Source organism: Cupressus sempervirens, chromosome 10 (genome assembly GCF_028749045.1).
Source record: "Cupressus sempervirens isolate cs-2001-9-10 chromosome 10, ASM2874904v1, whole genome shotgun sequence".
NCBI lineage: Eukaryota > Viridiplantae > Streptophyta > Pinopsida > Cupressales > Cupressaceae > Cupressus > Cupressus sempervirens.
Genome location: NC_143127.1, coordinates 372,689,232 through 372,699,005, shown reverse-complemented (window position 1 = coordinate 372,699,005; position 9,774 = coordinate 372,689,232). Strand labels below are relative to the sequence as shown.

The 9,774-nt window shown below is 29.5% G+C and overlaps 1 pseudogene; it reads left to right on the top strand.

Annotated features, from left to right (window-relative positions):
- Positions 1-1,206: 1,206 nt before the first annotated feature.
- On the top strand, positions 1,207-4,245 carry LOC149534228 (linamarin synthase 1-like; annotated as a pseudogene).
- The last annotated feature ends 5,529 nt before the right edge of the window (positions 4,246-9,774 follow it).

Genomic DNA, 9,774 nt, shown 5'->3' with positions numbered 1-9,774 from the left:
GGCTTCTTGTCCACCTTCGAGACTAATCTAGGGCTAGGGTCATAGTGGCAAGGGGATTAACTAAAGGAGATGGGTTGAGGGCAAGGTGGAATTTATAGAGTTTAAACATGAAGGCCTAGTGTAGGATATAAAAGGGTCTTCCTCTCTCCCTCTTTTTCCTAGCATTAAACACACTATCCTCCAATGAATATAAAATAAGGTGTGGTAAGAAAATCAAGTCTTGGTTCCTAAAGTGGTTTAAAATAGGGAAGTGGTAATATTACAACACCTAGAACTGGTCATTGAGTGTAATGTAATGCATAATGGCATAGCACACTATGTCTCAAGGTTTGGGTAGGTCATCCCTTGAGAAACCATCACACATGTGAATAGGTTCCTCCTTAGGGTGGAAGAATTTCCTCAAACTTGTTTCATTTGAAACTTTGAGCTATTTAAGCTAGCTCCTACCCTCGAGAGACAAACTACAAACATTCACAATGAGCTCCTCTGTCATTTCAAAGACCACCCCATTGATGTTCACCTTACTATTATTCCAAGTGTTGACAAATTGTAGGGACACATGATCATCATACCCTTCAATGCATTCCATGAACAATAGAAAACCACCTTCCTGCAAATAGACCCATGTCGCCTCACTATCTCTGATATAATCTTGAATATCATTTGGTTCAATGCAATTTGCACTAGCACCCATGTCTTCACTGAGCTCAATCACCAAACCCTCAATTTGCATTGACATCCCCTTGCTGTAGGATAGAACTTGAAAGCCAATGCAAATATCAATATTATTAATTTAGGATTGATCATTCAATTTAGTAGAAAGAATGCAAAATCTAGGGGAGATCATTCAATTCAGTAGATGACAAAATCCAAATGTTCTTGTCATCTGGAACTGTAACTTAGAAGTGCTATTGAACTACCGGCCTATATCATATGTTTCGCAAAGGTTCTTTCCCTCCTAACATCAATGCCAGCTCAATTTATAGATCTATAGTATGCTTTGACATATATGGTATATATGAAGATCACAAAATAAACCACGCAAGTCTCATTTGAAGGATATGTACAATAGCTATACGACATTGACTGAGAGACAACTTTTGAGGCACGGGTCCCCTCTGAATGATGCTACAAACATGCTATTTTTGTTAAGAAGAACATTACATCTTTCTTACTCTGAAAAAAAGTGTAGAGCTAAGCTTAGCCATGGTTTCTCACGCTCTTCTCATTCCTTTTCCATTACACGGCCACATTAATCCCATGATGCAACTCGCTTGGAAGCTCGCCTCAAATGGATTCCTTGTCACTTTCCTCAACTCCCACAGCAATCACAACCGCATACTGAAAGCCAACACTATGAATTATATGCATGATTACATCCGAATGATATCCATTCCGTTTGAATTCCTAGCTATGGATACTCTCGAAGGTATTGAAAATGGTATGGAAGCAGTGGAAAAGGGCATGGGGCCTTTTGTCATTTATAAACTCATTCAGGAAATAAACACCTGGGAAGAAGAAAAGAAGGTGACCTGTATAATTGCAGACGCATGGATGTGCTTTGGCTTACACTCAGTAGCTACGCTCCATGACATTCCACTCCCTGCTTTCCACACTGCTCTTGTTTCATTCTTCGTCATTTACTACTCTAGTGCCACTCTGGTCTTGCCTATGAAACGAGAAACGAGAAACGCAACACAACGACGAGAAGCGATATATAAAAAGTTGCAAAGAAGAAATATGTGTGTGTCTATATATATATATATATATATATGTATGTATGTATGTATGTATGTTTCAAACTTTATCTAAATATAAATTGATTATAAATTATTAGTATGTATATAAAATTTATATTAATTCAAAACAATTTAACGAGAAACGCGATATATAAAAAGTTGCGAAGAAGAAAGTGTGTGTATGTGTGTGTGTGTCTATATATATATATATATATATATATATATATATAGAGGTTTCAAACTTTATCTAAATATAAATTGATTATAAATTATTAGTATCTATATAAAATGTATATTAATATTTATATTAATTCAAAATAATTTAATCTTAATCTTATAGCTAACTACTTTTAATAAAATCTATAAATTAAATTAATAAAATAGTTAACTCATACTCAAATATAATAAATTAATGTGATTATCTTACACTTCAAACATTCCAAAAAAAAAAAAAAATGAATCAAATAGTTAACTAATCTTAAACTATAACAATTTAAACTAAATGCGAAATAATTTATAAATGAAACTAAAGTTAACTGATCCTAAACTATAACAATTTAAATCTAAATGCAAAATATTCGTTACTTAGTCATGCATTTATTTTTCTACAGTAGTCATGCATTTATTTGTTTGAATTTGACTAAAATTATTAATAAACTGAAATTATGGCTTGGAAATGACCGTTTCGTGACAGGAAACTAGTTTCGGCCGTCGAAATGGGAAACGGAGGTCTCCCATCACATTTCTGGTCCTCTTCAATTCTTTCTCAGAGATCAAATCTGCATAGTTACCAAAAATGTGACGAGAGACCTCCGTTTCCCATGTCGACGGCCGAAATTGGTTTCCCGTCACAAAACGGTCGTTTCCAAGCCATAATTTTAGTTTATTAATAATTTCAATCAAATTCAAACAAATAAATGCATGACTACTGTAGAAAAATAAATGCATGACTGAGTAAGTAACGAATATTTTGCATTTAGATTTAAATTGTTATAGTTCAGGATCAGTTAACTTTAGTTTCATTTATAAATTATTTCGCATTTAGTTTAAATTGTTATAGTTTAGGATTAGTTAACTATTTGATTAATTTTTATTTTTTTTGGAATGTTTGAAGTGTAAGATAATCACATTAATTTATTATATTTGAGTATGAGTTAACTATCTTATTAATTTAATTTATAGATTTTATTAAAAGTAGTTAGCTATAAGATTAAGATTAAATTATTTTGAATTAATATAAATATTAATATACATTTTATATAGATACTAATAATTTATAATCAATTTATATTTAGATAAAGTTTGAAACACACACACATATATATATATATATAGACACACACACACATACACACACGTTTCTTCTTCGCAACTTTTTATATATCGCGTTTTTCGTTAAATTATTTTGAATTAATATAAATATTAATATAAATTTTATATACATACTAATAATTTATAATCAATTTATATTTAGATAAAGTTTGAAACATATATATATATATATATATATATATATATATATATATAGACACACACATACACACACGTCGTTAAATTATTTTGAATTAACTTTATCTAATTAATATAAATTTTATATACATACTAATAATTTATAATCAATTTATATTTAGATAAAGTTTGAAATATATATATATAGACACACACATACACACACGTTTCTTCTTCGCAACTTTTTATATATTGCGTTTCTGTTACGTTGCCGTTGTGTTGCGTTTCTCGTTTCTCATTTCTGATAACATAGATCCCCTGTAGTCGAAGAGTTGTCCAAAGGAGTGGGTGTGTATCCAATAGGACCTCTAATTCCTTCCGAGTTACTCCTTAGCAGAACGAGCTCGAAGATCCTCCCAAGCTTATGGAAAAATGAGACAGAATGCTTACAGTGGTTAGATAAACAGTCTACACACTCTGTGATCTACATATCTTTTGGAAGTACTACATTTCTTAGCGAAAAGCAAGTGGAAGAACTTGCTCAGGGATTGGAGGCCACCGCGAGACCATTTCTGTGGGTTGTGCGGTCCAATCTTATAAAAGGAAGTGAAGCCATTCACCTGCAGATTTCATGGAGCGAGTGGGAGAAAGGGGTTTTATAGTTTCGTGGGCTCCATAGATAGAGGTGTTATCTCATCCTTCGATTGCTTGTTTTGTGACTCACTGTGGATGGAACTCTGTGCAAGAAAGCATCACCATGGGCGTGCCAATGCTCTGTTGGCCTTATTTTGCAGACCAGTTTCTCAGCCGAACGTGTGTTGTGGATGTGTGGAAGTTGGGTCTGTCATTGAATGCGAATAGCCAAGGAATCATAGAGAAAGGGGAATTTCTGAAACGTGTAGAGATTTTGATGGAATCGGAACAATGTCTGGAGATAAAAGAGGAAGCGAGAAAATTGAAAGGAGTTACAAGGGATGCAATCAAGGAGAGGGGTTCGTCTTGGAATAATTTTAATGTATTTGTCACAGCCATGACGCGACAAAGGAATAGTGAATGAATGACTTGCTCTATGGAGCGATTTTTTTGTTTCATTTCGTTCGCTGTCCAGCAGAAAGGGATCATGCTTTTTATTTCCACGTAGGTAATGTCATCCACGCTGTTAAAAAAACAGTTCTTTCTTGTTCACCAACAAATCGAAACAATGTTGTCTTAGAGGCTATTTTGATAAAAATAGAACATAACCATATTTTCATTTGGATAGTGAAGGGTGTTAATGTAATGCATTTTCATTGCAATCTATGCTAGAACTGTATTCATTAAATAAAAATAATAGCAATACATTTTGTACTGTTATTGGATTCAGTTTTTCATATAGATATTGATGATATTAAGTTAGTGTTTGAAAGGTGCAAGGGCCAAGTCAATAGTCTTTTATACATTTGATGATACATGAACACTCCTTTTTCCTTCCCTATCTCTATTTTATCTTACCCGTCATTACCATTCATTCATATGTATAAATCCATTGTTATATAAACTGTCTCTCCCTTTGTTCCCCTATCTATTTTTATCACTATCAATCTTTCTATCCATATGTCTCTCTGTAACTCACACTTTCCCCATCTACCTCCCTATCTTTTCCTGTATATCTCTCCTTATCTCCCATTATAATTATCTATTTCATCTAACTATTATTTCTAATATGAAATGGACAACCTATATATTTGAAATCAATAATTCAAAATTATCTCTATATTTTCCTTTATATTACTCTATAATTATATATCTTTCTATCTCCATATCCATGTGTTTGTCTCTAATTCACACATTCTCCCTATTTACCTCCCTATCCTTTTCTTTATATATTTTTAATACAAACATGCACTCATTTATTCATCACTATCTCTATCTTATCTTACCCCTCTTTACCATTCACCTGTCGCTATTTTATGTTCTATATGCTCCATCTCTTTGATCATTTATATGTATCTATCTATATATTACCTATCAGCTCAAATATCTTCATTTTATCTTAACCTAGCCTTTTTATATATACATAGTATACAACCATTTTATAAAATTAGATATAATAAATACTTACAAATATAAGCTAGGTTAACATGGGGTAGTTGTGCTAGGTGGCCAAAAAATATTATCTTGAGCTTTGAATTAATTTTTGTTTCTTGCATGTTGAATGTAGCAATCCATATGGGACAAGTATTAATTGGCAATTTTTTTAGGTCCTTTACTATTAAGTGCATCTCCGATGAGTGCAATTAAATAGGATTTTCTTGTACACATTGTACCTTGTACACCTATGTGTAGTGATTTGTGTGATCAATATTGGCTGGGATTTTCAATTATCTAGGGTACTAACTTTTCCTCAAGGGATAATGTGTATTGAGTATGTTTGGAAAATACTAGTATGGTGTTAATACGATTGCTACTATTATGGTCATATAAAAAATGTGTAGAATTTTTATGTAAATATGGTGGAATTTTAGTATGGTCTCATTTGTTGCTCGTGTCAAATTCGTGCCTTCTAAGCATATATAGCTCGTCATGTAGTGCATTACTTAATGGTCCCATATTTGAAAATGGTTCTAATGTATAGGGTTCTATCATGCTATCAATGCCTTTATCATTTTTGTTTTCTTCTTCATTTTCATCTTCCTTCTCAAAGTTGATTTCCTTAATTAACATACTATACATCATGTCTAGTTATGTTCATTTGCTTCCAATTACTGATTATTTTTCCTTTTGTGAGGCCTATGTCTACTTCTATATTATGCAAATGCTTATATAAGAGTAGTTCACTCTAGAAAAATGTTTCAAAGTGCTCTGATTCAAGGTTTGGGATATCAAGAAATTTTTTAAATGAGCATTGACAATAGCTATGTTTAGTCATTTTTTCCATTTGCATCCTCTATGATTCATCACATAAGAATAAGATCTTGCATATTTAAGTGGAATCATTATTTTAAGCTCAAGCAAATGACTCGTGTAGGAATGCAAATAGCTATGTTGGATCTCAGTGTTTTTTGGTCATTTTATTCTCAATGAAGCATTTTCTATCCAACATTTAAAGATACAAAATCTTGACTACCAATAACAAGTGGTAGTTTTTGTAACACATGACATGTTTCTTGTGGTCCTATTTTTACTATTATTATTAATAAAATTATAGATGATAATCTTTTTTCTTTATTTAAATCAAGTATCTCTTGTAAGCTAAAATTTAGTTTAGCTTATTCCCATCTATGCATTTTGTAATAGAAAAATAGATAAAACTAACTAGTTCATTACAAGAGACAATTTTACTAGAGATTCAATTCAATTCAATTAAAGTAAAAAATCTAAAGTAATTTTATTATATATATATATATATATATTATATTAGGAATATATAAGTTATTAGGAATATATTTAGAAACTTAGGTAGTTCATTGAAAAATATGATATGATTATTATTAACTACAAGTTTCCTAAACAGATGCAAATGAATGTTTTCGGCAATTTTATCTTTTTATAATTTAAAAAAATTCATATTTTTTACCTAAAATATCAAACTCCTTAAAACCTCTCTTATGATAATTAATTTACCTAAATTATATATTGTTAAACTAATAAATTTAAGTATCCCACGTTTGTAATACATACAATAAAATTAATTAATTTGATACCAATTGAGGAAATCACAATGCATGGAGTACATAAATCAAATAAAAATAATAACAATATTAACAATAGTTGCCATTCCTTTGCTAGACTTTTGCTATTTTTTCCAACACTATCCTTTGTGACCTCTTTTTTTTGTCTGAGGTCTATTTCATGCTTGGTCTTGGTTTCTTTTCTCTATAGTTCTTTTCTCTTGCTTTTTTCGAGAACTCTGCTATTGTATAGGTTTTGGGTCCTTTAAAACCTACTTTTACTTAATCAAAACAATAGTTGTGATACAACTACAGTCCTGCCTAATAAAAATAGTTTCTAGATTAAAATAAATATTTGAAATTTGTTTTATTTTGAAAATCATGTAAATTATCAATGTAAGTCATTTTACACATATTATATTAATTTTCTCCATTAATTCATAAAAGTTATTCTTAACCTCTATGTTTGCACAATAATATATTTAACTTTTTTTCTAACTTTTAAATCTATGCACAATAACTATAATAAACAAAAGAGATTTCAAACTATTGTTGCTAAATTGTAATACATTGCTACAAAATGTAAACCAATTGATATATTCTTTTTCTTCAAAGAATTCCTTGTAGATTTTCCACTTATGATACCGTGAATGCTAAAGGAATAATTGGTTACTAACTTAACCCAATCAACTACACTTGTGGATTGACATATTTCACATAGTAACTAGTTAGAAAAATAATCACCCAAAGTGTGGGATAAATTGAGAAACAAATCCACCCATTCTTATGCCTCTCACGTTCAACTCTAGGATATACAATCCCCTAGCTCTCAAGTGACCATACAAATATTCAAATCCATATAATTCTATAAGGAATGCAAGATTCAACTAGAAAGTTACTAAAAGTGACTCATTAACTATCTAGATAATTCCTTACATGACTAATTTAAAATTACATATAAATAGATATACACTAATTAGAATTCTTAAAACATGACGTGAATTACCATTATAAAAGAACTTAAACTAAACAATGTAGAATAATTTAGTGAAAAAAATATCAATTACATTTCTAAAAATATTTTTTAAAGTTCTTATCTTCCAACTAACTAGATGCAATCTAATTTTATTTTTTATTAATTTATTAATGCACTTTTATTTTATTTTTGTTTAAAGGTTAAAACGGGTTTGAGAAGTCCCACAAACAACCATGATTTTATTTTGTTATTCAACACATATAAGAATCGATAACAAAAATGATTTAACAATTTGAAAGAAGAATATATAATCTAGTTATTTATTCTAGTGTGTAAAAAATATTATGAATTTTGATTTCAAGTACTTAACAAAATAATAATAATAATAATAAACCAATTATCATAAATGATTATATTGAAAACATAAATCGCAAGAAAGTTAATCAACTCAACAAATCTAGAAAGAGTTCCCAATCTATAATTCATATCACACATATTAGAATTCAAAAGTCAAAAGTTAAGTATTACATATACCAAATACCAAATTTAACCATTAATTTATTTCTAAGAAATCCATTACAATATCATCCAATACAAATTTATATAACTAATTTAAAATAAAAATAAAAATGCAGCAATATTTAACATCCCAATTAAATTATCTTCTTATAAATGCCAATTCAAATATTTCTAATAATCAAAAACCAATTATCATAAATGATTATATTGAAAACATAAATCACAAGAAAGATAATCAACTCTACAAATCTAGAGAGAGTTCTCAATCTATAATTCATATCACACATATTACAATTCAAATGTCAAAACTTAAGTATTACATATACCAAATACCAAATTAAACCATTAATTTAGTTTTTAGAAATCCATTACAATATCATCCAATATAAATTTAGATAACAAAATTCTATTTTAAAATAAAATGCAGCAATATTTAACATCCCAATTAAATTATCTTAGTATAAATGCCAATTCAAATATTTCTGTCAACTTTTTTGAAAGAAAAATAACATTTTACAATTTAATGATTATCTTCTATATTCATACTTTAATTCCCTAATTGCTCATACCATTGTTCTCATATCATTATTTCAATAATATAATTAAGTATGAATGAGAAAGATTAAAATCTAAAAGAAAGAATCTTCAAATTCATTCAAACAAGTTTGGCTTTTAGTTAATATTTTAAATGTTTTAAAAAGTGAATGACAATTAGGCACTACATTCAAACTATTCAACAAAAACTTGCAAACAATAACAATCTCAAGACATGAAAAGTTTTGAAACTTGAAATTGCATATATGGAAGATGGATTCATGGATCAATGCAAGAAAGAACAAGGAAAGCATATCATGATATTAGATTTTCCATATAATTAATGAAGGAACATGTCAGTTTATTGGAAACAAGGGGAAAATAAACTACAAATAGAGAAGCTATAATTGTCCATAATAAGGTGTTGCTAAGTTTTAATAAACCTAGTAATAAAAGAAGCAATGTAATGTGTTCTCCAAACTCTTTCAAAATAGATGGAAAATAATACTAGTGTGCAGTAAGGAGGCACCAAAATACAAGAGGGTTAATTGCCAATGATGGTTTGGAATGTAAAGTAAAACCTTTTCCATGCCTCTACAAGTAATTAGATATGCATGTAAAGAAGGATAATACTAGAGTTTAAAATAAGAAATGACATAAATTATAGCATTAAATACAACTACAAAAAGTAAAACCAAACCAAGAAGAAGGTATATTGTACAAGGGGAGGCTAATAGGAATGTGAAATGAACCAAAAGAATAGCTACACTACATTTTAAACTGTTGATAAGAGAAAGCTAAAATAGAAATAGCATTGTCAGAATAGGAAAAATCATGAAGGCCTAAACATGAAAAATTCCTGCCAACATAAACAATATTTAGATTAAATTTATCATTTGCAATCTAA